Source organism: Nothobranchius furzeri, chromosome 15, assembly GCF_043380555.1.
Source record: "Nothobranchius furzeri strain GRZ-AD chromosome 15, NfurGRZ-RIMD1, whole genome shotgun sequence".
Lineage (NCBI taxonomy): Eukaryota > Metazoa > Chordata > Actinopteri > Cyprinodontiformes > Nothobranchiidae > Nothobranchius > Nothobranchius furzeri.
In genome coordinates this window covers 41,484,584-41,498,019 of record NC_091755.1, presented here as the reverse complement: position 1 = coordinate 41,498,019, position 13,436 = coordinate 41,484,584, and the positions used below count along the sequence as shown (strand labels likewise).

The 13,436-nt window shown below is 43.8% G+C and overlaps 1 pseudogene; it reads right to left on the bottom strand.

Annotated features, from left to right (window-relative positions):
* Nucleotides 1-1,952: 1,952 nt before the first annotated feature.
* On the bottom strand, nt 1,953-5,596 carry LOC107390315 (monocarboxylate transporter 2-like; annotated as a pseudogene).
* Nucleotides 5,597-13,436: the final 7,840 nt, after the last annotated feature.

The following is a 13,436-nucleotide window of genomic DNA, read 5'->3' as shown; positions in this document are numbered from 1 at the left end:
TATTGATTATCTTTTTATGAAAGATAACTTTGACGTACACGAGCGACCAGGCGCGTTGCAAGCTTTTCAAAGGTGTGGGGGATGTTGTCTGTGCCTAAAATAAGTTCATGTTATTCATCTTGTTAGTTAAATTTCCATAATAGCGGAGCAGGTGCGAATTTTAGACGCGTCACGCACGTCTCCGTTTTAAACATGTTTAAACTGTTCAGAATACAAATCCAGGCTCTGTCTCGTTAGATTGGTGTAACTAAAGTTTGTACTGAATGAAACTTTACATTAAACCATGTTGAAAAGAAAAGGATCCGATTAAATCGTCTCCCCCTCATTTACAGTCACGGACTACAGTGCAGTGCGCGTGACTCTGGGGTTAATCAGGTTTAGTTGTTTCTCTTTGCAACAATCTTCACAAGAAGGCAAAAGAGTGAAATGACAGGTTACAGATATTTCCATTTGACTGTTTATTTTGACGGATAAACTCAAGGATGTTGGTTGATTTCCTCCCACTGAAGCGGTCTAGAAACCCGGTCTCTCTGAGGGATGTGTCACTTGGAAAAATGTTATTTTTATGAAATTATGAAAGTTTGGCTGAATAGCGCTTGTTCTTGTCTCCAATATGGAGACGCATGACGCATCCAGTCGCCTCTTCAGCTCATAAAGCACCTGTAGAGACTTTTGATCACGCACAAAGTTTATGTGGAGCAGAAGCGGTTGGGCCACGGCAGGTGGAACGTTCCTAGCCTACATGAAGGGAAACTGTTTAATTGTAACATTAAAATGTTACTGGACACGCTGGTCTGGTTGGTTAGACCAGTGTTTGAAGTGGAAAACACACACACACACACACACACACACACACACACACACACACACACACACACACACACACACACACACACACCAATTAAAATAATGCTGATAGCGTGGACTAGAAGACAGGTGATGGTTTAAGTGTTTGAATGATGATCAGGCTGCTGTAAAATGTAATCTCCATCCACATCCAGACACAATTATCCTCTATTCTTTCTCTAGTTGCTCTGCTCTTGTCTGGGCTGACGTAGCTGACGGTGCGCGCGGTGCGCCTAGTGGCTGTGATGCACATTTTACGCATTTAGAGAGGTGGGCCGGATGGTTTGCTTTTACTGGAAGATGGTCCACTTAACGCACGGGTGTAGACTACATATTAATGACAAATGAATGAAAATTAAATTGGGAGTTTTTACTTCATATTTTAGAAATAAAAATGACGGGGGAACACATTTATGACGTCTTTTTAAACGAAATTTTCTAGCGCGACCTGCCTGCTTCACTTAAGTCGCTGCTTATTAAGGTCCGTCCAAAATTACCGTGGCCCACCCAAAAATGAAAACCTGGCGCCGCGCCTGTTATAAACCTCTGCAAATTGTTGTTCTTCACTTGATCAAACTCAGACTTTGTACAGCTAATGTCAAGATGTAAAATTATGAATTCAGTCGAGCTCTTCCGTCCCTCCCTCTCCTGCTCTCCTGCACCGACATTGGCTGTCAGAAGCGGAGGTGAAGAAGGAGATGAGGCAAACAGAGAGTGCGACGTAAAGAAACCAGACTGGTGTGGAGGTGAGCAAAACAGCTGGAAAAGTGTGGGTGTTGCATCCCCCACGGGTGCGACGCCCATGGTACCGGCTGCTGTCACCTGGTTGTGAGCAGCTCTCTGCTGTCTGAGGGTAGGCCCCGCCCACAACGCTGCGCTGCTGTGGCTCCCAGTGTTTTCATTACTGTGGGAAACGGGTAATAATGGCTCTTTGATGGGAACAGGTTGCTGACCCCTGGTATGAGATCTGAGCTGGTAAAACAAAAATCCTCATCAGCAGGATTTTTTGAAAGTGAGGGGGTGACACAGCTGCCAATCACAAATTTTGCCGGGGACATGTCCCCGGCGTCCCCGGTTAAAATGACGCGTATGCATCTTGCATCTTTTTAAACTGCCTGTTCCAAAGTTCTCATCTCAGCGGCAACACTCTGATTGCGCTCCTCCTCCAGTTTCCTGTAGTTGTAATAATGCATGATGAAGAAGAACATGCCTGGCACCAGCAACACTACGCCACAGGTGCGGTACATGTATTTGTAGTGCCCCAAAACATCCAACAGAGCTCCTGAAAGACAAAATGCACACCCTGTTGGTCACTAGCATGGTCATTTCTACATGGGTGTTTTGAGGAAAAGTTCAGTGACCTGAAATGGGGGGTCCGAGAAGCACCGGTCCAACTGCTTTGGAGAAGCGATGAGCTCCAACCAGGTCCATCAGAGCTTCAAATAACAGCGCAGAGAGCATCCCGAAGACCAAACCGAAAGCAGCAGTGCACACAACCAGACCCTGAAATCCAGATGTCAGCGGGCACAGAAGGTGACACGCACCATTACAGCAAAAGCAAAGCTGAAAAAGTACTGTATTCTTGGTCGGATCCACCCGCTGTTCCCAATGATGCCAGTTACAGGCCTGACGAACATGTCTGCCAGTGCAAAAACAGAAAGCAGGAGAGCTGCTGAAAATTCATCCGTGCCTTGGTGTTTCACATATGGAGCCAAAAACACCACAGGTGCAAAGAGACCAAAGAACATCACCACGTTTCCTGCGAGATAAACGAGAAAGCCTCTGTGTCTGAGAAGGGAGGGGTCCATGAATCTGTCACCTGTGCTCTCAGGTGGAGAGGTGGCTGACCACACCTCAGCAGCAGCAGTAGCAGCATCTTCTTTACACACTAGAGGGTCATCACTGGGCTTGGACTGGACACATGCACGTGCTGGTCTCATCAGAGCACCAGCAACACAGCAGTTCAGCACAATGGACCCCAGAATGAGGAAGCTCCCTCTCCAACCAAAGGAATCAAAAAGGAACTGATTGCAAGGAGCGAGTATGGAAAGAATGACGGGACTTCCTGTCATAGCGAGTCCGTTAGCGAGTGGTCTTTTGACCTGGAAGTAGGTGCTGATGATTGTCAGTGACGGCTGCAGGTTAAAGGCCAGACCAAGACCTGTTGGAAAAGTAAAAATGCACCATAGATGATCTGAGGGGAGAATCTGTGGTTTATTGAGTCTGCCTGGATCAATGATGCCTTATCTGACTCATTCAGATCAGAATAATCCTGGTTTGAGCAGATCTAAAACATCACGGAGAAGTTTGTGCTGCCCACTGTTCTTCTTCACTGGTGTGTCAACGTGTTTCCTCTGTAGCGCTCATATCACTGACAGATGCATTGAAATGTGCGGAAAATCTCAGCTTATTCTTGGTGCAAAAGAGAAATCTGTAAAAGTAACATTGTCTTTCTGGCTTTTGCATTCATTTAGGATTTGGAACAAAATACATGCAGTTAAACCAAACGCCTTAAAATCGTTCCTTTTTCTGTTTTGCTCGGGTTGTTTTTATAACGTTGAAATAGTTCTCGAGACTTTCTGAAACTCTGTCAGGTTTTCTTTCCTTTTTCACACATTTTCAGTGCAGTTCCTAAACATCTTAAGAGGAACGGTTTTGTTGATGTTGTTATGCCACTTAATTCTGACCTATGAATCATTCAGCCATACAAAGCTCCCAGACTCCAGAGATGGACCGGTTCCATGAATTATAAGCAGCAAAAGTGTAAAGAAATTCTCCAGAAGATCATCAGAAAACAAGAGCAGCTTCAGTAGGTGGGTTTGGGATTTTGGAGATACAAACATAACAACGATTGTCAGGATGTAAATGCATCAATAGCTCTTAAAATAAGAGCATCCTAGATTTATAATGACAAATATAACCCCAAACTCAGCCTGTTTAAGCAGGTCTGGTGTTCCCAGAGGGGAAAAACACAGGAGAAATCACCTCCGAGCAGTGTGTGTGTGTGTGTGTGTGTGTGTGTGTGTGTGTGGGGACAGTTCCACTATTTAAATAAACAAATAAAAACATCATCTACATATAGTTGTGTTTCTTCCTGGTGTCCACTGTTGGTCAGATGGAGGTCTTTGTGAGGATTTAATATGGGTGTCATTGTCATCACAGCCTTGTGTTTGTTCCATCACATGTTTTAGACATTTCACAAACATCAGAGCTGTTCTAAAATCAGACACAGGCACAGCATTTCTGAATTTGCACTAATATGTTTAGTGATGCTGCCGCTGCTTTCTATTTTTTTTAAATAAAAAATAATGTTTGAAGCTATTGTTTTGGGTAGAACATATTATAGAACACGTACTAAATGTCTGAAACATGTCTTTACTCTCTGTTACTGTTTTGGTTATGAAATCATGCAAATGCGTCGAAGATTTGAGATCCGAGTCCATGAATTCCATCAACTGGAGCATTGTAACTTGGATCCAGCTGGATAATTCTGTTCAGGACCAAAAACTAGTTTCATTTGTGACTAGTGACCATCCAAACCAGCCCTACACTCAGCCAGCTCATAGGTGGGCCCAATATGGAATATGCATGGGTAACCCGCATGGGTCCCAACAGGGTTGGTCTGCGGCATCCATGGTGGCCTTATGGGGTTTGCCCAACAAGATTTTTGCCCACATAGATTTTAGCAGGCCCTACATGGGTTTTCAGAGGATTTGACTCAAACATTGGCCCATTGAAATCTTTGGGGGCAAACCCCTGTGAGGCTTCCATTGAAACCACAGACAGACCCTGTTGGGACCCTTATAGCTTGCCCATACACATTATATATGGGACCCACCTATGTGTACTGGCTGGGACTCAGTCATATACCGAAGCTATGCTCATGGATAAGAGTTGGAACCAGTGTAGTCCCAACCAGGCATATCAGAATCAGAATCAGAATCAGAATCAGAATGAATTTTATTGCCAGTGCTCTTTTCAGAGCGTAGGAACTTGACTCCATAGTACAACCTGACCAAGGTTACACACACACACACATATAGACAAGACAGATACAGGCAGACCATGGGAGCAGCCATGACGGCGCTCCTATCCAGATACCATAACGCAAACATTTGACAGCAAAGACATGTGAAACGATTTGTCTTATTCATAAAAGTAGCTGAAAATATGCAAATGAGTCACTTTTTGAAAAAAATGAAATCTGATTTACCTCCAGTGCCTCCAACACACAGATAGAGATGAATAACAGTGGTTGCAAAAGAAGCTAGCACCATAGCAACGCTCACCATGAGCCCCCCAACCATCACCACGGGTCTGCTGCCGTAACGGCTGACCAGCACGCTGCTGACGGGACCTGCATGGAGAGGAGATGTGTCGGTGCTCACTGGTGGCAGCAATGCTCTGAAGGACAAAAATGTGATCATAGAGCTACTGATTGTGGTCATGGAGTGGGCTGGAGGCGGTGTGACCTTTTTTTAAATGAATGACCTTGTCTAATTTTTGTAAATGTAGCCTCCAACTGTCACTGACCTCCTGCATACATACAAGCCAACATGAGTGAGGACACCCAGGCAATCCCACTGTAAGAAATGGAAAAATACTCTTGAATTTCCTTGAAATAGATGGTGAGAGACTTGGGGAAGGCGTAAGAGAACCCTATGGAGATGAAAGCTCCGACTACGACGACCCAGCCCCAGCCTCCATCAGACGGAGCGTGGTCCAGACTGGTTGCTGCTGCAGGGGGCATCTTCAAGTCACAAGTCTTCATATGAAGGCTGGGAAAAAAAGAGAAAATGAAGAAATCAGAAAGTTAATTACCATTAATTTTCACAAAATGCAGCCATGCACAAATAATAAACACTGTTTCTGAAGAAGTTATATGAGCTGACCCCTATTCTAGAAGCTGTATTGATCAGTCTGTGGTCTCCTCACTGAGAGTCTTTGAGGGTCTTGATCTTTATCACATGTGCCTGAAATAAAGACAAATCTAAACAAAAGGGGTTGGCCTCAATCCATTCGTCTTCATCAAACATACCTGAGGACACAACGGTACAAACAGAATCTGGAAGGACAAAGGCACAAGACAATGCTGCTGTATTTAAGCCGTGTTCAAGGACGGATTACGCAGGTGTGCTGGCTGCATGGAACAGGGTGTGTGAGGGAGCGGGGGTGTGAAGACACCGTGGATGAGATGTTCCACACTTGATACGAGTAAAATCATACAGAAATATCCCTGTTAGAGTCGATGTGTAACAAAATACATGCAGGAATTTCCAAGAATGCATGAAAAAATGGTTTGTATGAATGAGTTTGAAGGTTGTAGTTTAGTTTAATCTGAAATAAACAACTAAAATCGGGTGTATAAACCTAAATTAAACCATTCATAAACAAAAAAACTGTTTGGGCAAATTGACATGTGTCTGTGTTTTTAGATGAGCAAGAAAAATAATGTAGGAGCAAAAGCTGAAGACACGAGGAAAGGTGGAGTGAGTAATATCTGTCACGGAGCACAAAACAGCAGCTTGCTGCCGTTGAGCTTTTGATAATGTTCTCATCAGGAAGTGAGCACATTATATTAGCTGCTCATTACGGCCTAATTCTACTCATGGGAAAAATCCAGATGATTGTTTAGATCAAGGCCTGACGGATTCAGGGAGCACACGATGGCTGGAGAGAGCTGCAGCAGCACTTTGATGCAAAATACAAGAGATACAAAATCTAAAGATACAGAATGACTTTTCAACTAAATGATTAGAACAGGTAATGCCCGAACAAGTGAAAACTCAAATGATGTTAGCTTTTTACAAGAATAAGGAAGAGCAATACATGCAATAATTTGTGTTAGTTAATTTTACCTGTAAAGTGAAATAAAAGCACGAGTCACAGAAATAAAGTAAAAAGACAAAGTTAAAGGGTGAGCAGTTACAGTGCAGAAGGTGCAGCATAAGAAACATTCTTATGAAGGCTGATGAAAACATGAAGGTTTGTTATTGTGATTCTAATGTTTCTAGAGTTGGGGCACGTTTGAGGCCATAAGGACGCTGATTCCATCTGTGTGCAGCTCAGTAGCTAAAAGCAGCTTCACCCTGTTTGGTTCTGATTCAGGGTCCTACCAGATGTTTCCTAAGGGTCTCAGAGCGCTGCTGGGCATTTATACCTGAAGGAGCTCCAACATGTAGTTTGGCCCCATGTCACTGAGTGATTTGTAAAATAGTAGAAGTACTTTGACATTGATTCTGTAGTTTACTGGTAACCAGTGTAGAGATTTGAGAACAGGAGTGATGTGCTCGGTTCTCTTGGTTCTTCTTAAGACCCTAGCAGCAGCATTCTGAATAAGCTGCAGGTGCTTCACAGCTTTTTTGGAAAGACCAGTCAAAAGACCATTGCAATAGTCCAGCCTGCTGGAGATTAATGCATGAATGAGCTTCTCTAGGTCTGGTCTGGACATGAGAACTCTGACTCGTGCTATTTGGTGCAAATTCAATTCAAATTCAAAAATACTTTATTAATCCCAGAGGGAAATTAGAGTTTCAGTACACACAATTCTGAGATCAGACATACATACATACATAGACACATGACAAGAATTAGTGACTGTGGTCATTCGCAACCAGAGTCGCGTTACCTTAATAAAGATCAGAGGGTTTATATGACGACTATCAGGTGGAGGAAAAAAAAGGCACTTCAGAGTTACCCTCCACAGAGAGGGCAGCTTTGCTATGCAAAAACAAATGCAACAGACTTCAGACGTTACACAACATAAGTGTCCACTAGGTGGGGAGGTAGGGTTGGGACTCTCCTCACTTCAGTGCATGCAGCCACGACGAGCAGCACTCGTCACCTCCGTCTGGGCAGGAGAGGGAGGTAATTGGGTTAGAAAGTACAGTGACTCCTGGATACAGTTCCACGACCTTCACCGGTTGCAGTCCCGCCCAGGCTGGGATAGGGAGACAGAGTTGCCATGGCGACGGCAGCATTCCACATTTCTTCTGAGGGGGGAGTTTTCACTTCAGCCTCACAGGCTCAAGGGCACCAGATTCAGATAAGAAATTGTTTTGGGTCCAGACAGAGATAATTTCCTCTCTGTCTTAAAGTTCTGCTGGTCCTCAACCCCTCTAGATCCAATAATGGCGTAATTAATCTATCCCAATCCGTGTTGATCCGTCAACTTTCTCCTTGATGGAATCCATCTTCTGGGTCAGAGTCTGAATCTCAGCCAAAGTTCCAAGCTTACGACTCATCTCGACAATTATATGAGTTTGTGCGTTCACAGCGCGATGCATGCCATCCCTGAGCTCCGGGATTGAGCCAATATTCCTCGAAAGCTCATTAATTTTCCGGTAAGCCAGGTAACCGCTCAGGCCAAACAGCAGGAAACCCGACACCAACAGCACGAATATCCAGACGTCTTCAGAATCCTCTACAGACAGCTGAGAGAGGCAGATCAGGCTCCACTGTTTCCAGGAGTCCATGATATACCCAGCTGGCTCTGTCCCAGAGGGGCATCCGGGAGCCCCTTCTCCCGTTCTCATCGTTGAAAAAAATTTGTCAATCGCGTTGAGAGACCAGCTGACCAGATCCATGTTTAATAATTTCCAGTTTCAAGAAAAAATGCAGAAAGCGCCGTGCACAAGACAGACAAAGAGCCTTGGGATGAGATAGGGAGGAGAGGAGGAAAAAAGCGTCTGTACTCTCCAAGAGCCGGAAGAAAAAACGATGATAACACACTGATCTAGTTAGAGCCTTAGTGTGACACAGACAACGGGCTGTTGGTGTGACCCGCAATAAAATTAAATTAAAGAACAAAAATTATAAAGTGACTTTACAAAACAAAAAACTGCACAAAATAGATGCAGACATGCAGAATTGCATACATATTGATTATTGCACTGATGTTGATGTGTAACAGGATGGTACCAAAAATGGCTAAACTGCAGAGTTGTACTGCAACAATTGCACAGCTCTACTCCAGATCATCCCCTCTGACATGCAGCCGGAGTCATCTGAGAACCTCTGGAGATGACAGCTGCTGGTGGTATACATCTGAGGTGAAAAGGGTGAGAGTCCTGCACCCTGTGGAGCTCCTGCTGCGCACATCCACCTCAGACACAAGATCCAGTTCCTGCAGGGAAACCGTCTGGAAAACGTCCAGTTTGTTAATAAATCTGATCCTGACTATAATGAGACAAACACCATGATGAGACCTGGGAGATGGCTATGGAAGAATGTTCCAGATGTTTTCACGTTTAAATCAATATAACAGATTAATACCGGCCTAGAATGAAGCTCAAAAAGCTTATTTTAACTGTTGACATGATTTTCTCTCAGAGTTTGGATCAACAGTTCCGGCTCGCTTCTCCTTTTTTCATTGTGACAAACAATCAGATGAAAGAAACTGTACACGCAGACCAAGATGGCAGTTCAGACGTAAACCTGGCTGTGACAGACACAGAGACAAACGTGTATTACATTAAGGACGGTCATATTTTCTCAAATGTATTCTGCACAGATAAAACTGAAAGTTGCTGAAGCAAAATCCAGTCAGTTTCCTGTCACACACAGGAACTCAGAGGGAGGTGGTTTGAAAAGCAGATAAATAATCCAGCTGTCAGGAAGCTGCCGCTAGATGTCAGCGTAAGTCAAGAACGACGCCAGCAGCAGCAGAAGAGAGATTGTTCTGCAGGATGAGAGCAGAACCTTGATGTGATCGATGGCATCACAAGAGCTGCTGCATTTTTAAAAACAGGAAAAAATCCTGAAATTCATTTTAAAATAAACCCGTGTCTGAACAGGTACCACTAGCATATTTTGTTTCAAACCACACATCAATAAGTCATTGGTGCTCTGAACAGCACATGCAGGTCAAAGGGCAAAGGTCACAGCTGGTCCTAAAGATCAGATGTTTACAAGGACATTTTCTGCTGCACAGAATAAACAGCTCAGTTTGATGATGACATATTTTATTCTGTTTTTTGAGTTGAACCCTTTTGTTGTCTTTACATTATTTCATCTGTGTCTCGTTACAGCGATAAAGGTTGAGCCTTCACTAGAGCAGCTGTCTGCCTCTCTGTGTGTGTGAAGAACGTGGGTCAAAGCTGTTTTTGATCACAGGTGGCGTTGCAGAGCGCAACGTCCAGGTCAGGTCGATGTGCCAAAGGAAACATGCCCAGCATACAGTTCTAGTGCAAACTGTGATCAACTGGATTCACAAGCATGCACCAGGTTGTTTACATCAGCAACACTGAGGGGTTACTCTCAGCTGTTTAGACGTGGGTCATCTAACACAGCTTCATGCTCTGAATGCTGCAGCTAAAATCCAGACTCATCAGTCCATGAAAGGTTTTCTGATCTCTTCAGGTCCAGTTCTGGTGATCCTGTGGGAAGTGTAGCTTCACGTTCCCGTTCTTAGCAGACAGGACAGAGACCTGGTGTGGTCTTCTGCTGCTAGAGTGCATCTGGAGCAGCTGGTGTGGTTCTGCAGACGTTGGCGGCAACCAGTGATTATTCCAGCTGTTGTTGTCTTGCTTGTTTTCCAGAACAAGACTTTTGCCTCCGCACATCTGCTGCTCTCTCTTTTCTGTAACCCCCAGAGACCCAAATTTAGCAAACAACTGCAAAATCTTTTTTTAACCTTTCACATGTTGTTCTAGGAGGCCAGATAAACGGGCCTATATACACATTTTAACAGCCAATAGTGTTGCAGAACTGAACAATAGGACTTATTAGCAATGTAAATGTGGTTTTAAAAAGAAAAAAAATGGGGAAGGTTTATTTTTGTAGACTTAAATCTGATATTGTAATATTACAACTGTGGTGTAGATCAGCAGATTCAAGAGATCTAGAACCAGCCTGTCTGCTACCAACAGCCATGCCTGATTAAAAGTCAGTTTAATCTCCTTTCTTTTCTTTTCTATTAGAACCTCAGCAGCTCCTCTTCACCACGTGCCTGAATTGACATGTCCCTAATAAAGAGGCCATCTTTAGTGTGTGCATTACCCTGTTTGCATATCACAAGCCAGTGTTGGTTATTTAAGAGGCTTGAAGGGCTCCACTGATTTTTCCTGATTCCTGTTGTAGGATTAAATGTAGTGCTTTAAGAGCTTAATATGTTACCTCTACTTATGACCAATAAGCTGTGATACTCTATATAAATATAGAATATCAACCTGCTTGGTGTTTGGGTGTTTCATCAGAAGACTCTAGGATTCTTGTTTAGTCAGGGATTGTAAACACTTTGTTTTGATTCGGGAAAGAGTCAGGTTTGTAAAAGTAAGAATTTATTTTACAAACAACTAAAACATGACAAGATGACTAATATTTACTGTGATGGATGGATCTAGATGGAGGAGATGGGATGTATGGTGCCTGTGTGAATATGATGTTATCAGAACTCCGTATGGAGAAGAGCTGAGTTCTGGGTGTAAAAGAATTTGGTTTGAAGCTATGAAGTTGATTCTTATCAAAAGGCATCGGACGCTATCTGTGTGTCTACTTCAGCCGTTCTTGGAGACCCCCGTTTGGATCCGAGATGCCAAGGAGCCGATGACCCCAACGCGCGTGGTTCGTAGCGAAACCCTCGATGCGACCAAGTCCGTCCTGAGTGGCCTCCGGGTCACAAGGTAGATGAAATTGGTTGCGTCTTAGAGCAGCTGTTTCTGAGTAGCTGAAGGAGCACGTTGCTTTGTTCTGAAGGAACAGGTTTGTCTGTCAGCTTTGCAGCAACCTTGACGGCGTGTCAAAGATTGCTTCTGGGTTAAAGAGACTTCACTACGGACGGCCGTTTCCGTAGCTTCCTCTGGAACTCTGTAGAACTGGAACACTGGCTCACCGTAAGGTGAGTTCTGGTTTTATATTCTCATATTAGTTTCTTAACAAATCAGAGCGTGCCATGTTAGGGGATATTACCAAGAATCTCAGTAACACACGCCTTCTTTCAGATCCAGAGGTTCTGATTTGTGGGTAAGAAAATATCTGTGTCACGCGTTTGATTTATCTTTACTTTGTCCTTGTGTGCGTGTGGATGGTGATCATGGACGTAATTTTTGGGGGGGACAGGGGGGACATGTCCCCCCCACTTTTTTCAAAGTCAAGTTTTGACCCCTGCAATTTTTACCATCCAAAAACAATATTACTTTATACTAAATTGACACTGGTTGAGCTCTAGGACCAAGCAGAAAACAACCTTTTGTGTTGAAGCCTGTTTCCTATTAGAACATACTGTAAAGATACCCCTCCCACCGCCACCCCCGTGTCCCCCCCACTTCTAAAGTGAAAATTACGTCCATGATGGTGATGGCCTTGTTATATCAAAACATTACTGATCCTTATATAAATTAATTTCACAGATAAATCAAACATTTCATTTAGTGTTCATATAACATTTGTTCATCAACCAAATGATTCTTTAATGACTAATTAACCTATAAGTTTTAAATGTTCACTTTATATCCAAGAGTTCATTCTTTGATGAAGCAACTAATCCGAGCTGAGAGTGTTCACTTTCTTCAGAGGCATTAAGAGTCCTGTACGCGATAATAAAAGCTTGAGGCCTTGAGGACAGAACGTGATTGTTGACAATACGTTATCATGTGTTCAGAGCTGCAGAAAGGCTCTGAGCCAGCTGGTGGGATGCAGGATCCGGCAGATTAAGGCCTAGTCCACACGTAGCCGGGTTTCTTTAAACGAATATCCGCCCATCCAAAAACTTGCATCCACACCACCTCGTTTTAAAAAAAAACTCTGTCCACACGTACCCGGAAAAATACGTTGTTAAGGACATGCCAGACCTGTAGGCAGCAGTACTTCCCCCGTTCTTAACCTCGTCCTTCGTCTGTGGTCTTCCGCAAGGAGCAGTAATTCCGCTTGCAGAAACAAACAAGCAAAAAGCGCTTGGACAATTGATAAAGCGAGCGCAGCTCTGAGGGCATCCATGCTGTCGGCTAGTGTAAACACAGGTCGCACACGTGATGTCAGCATTTTTTGTCGCGGAAAGTGACGTTGCGGACCTTAAAACTCCGGTTTTGTCTGTCCACACGCAGACACCCAAAACGGAGAAAACGCGGATCTTCACTTTGGCCGGAGTTTTTAAAAAGATCAGTTTTCGTGTGAAAAAACTCCGTTTTCGTGTGGCTGACAGGCCAAAACGTAGAAAAATATCCACGTTTTGGCAGATCCCCGGCTACGTGTGGACAGGGCCTAAAGGAAACACATGAAGACTCCTGTCTCCACGTCGACCAGATATTGAAGGGTTGAACTGTACTTAAAACTGACCGTTACTGGACATTACACTGTTGAATATTCGACTTAACTTAGTGCTGACAAACATCTGGTCTGCATAAAACAGTCATGCATCACGTCAGACCTGGGTCTCACATTTAGCACCACCACATGTTCAAATGTTATGAAAAGAACCTTAATGTCATCCAGCTAAATGAGAGACACGAACACACAATGGGTGGACTCAGGTCAGACTGCTTTCTGCAGAGTGTTGCTGTGCCTGAACCCACAGCTGCAGAAGATGCCGTCTCGTCCACTTTCTACACGTATTTAATAATAATAATGATTATAATAACAATAACACATTTTAT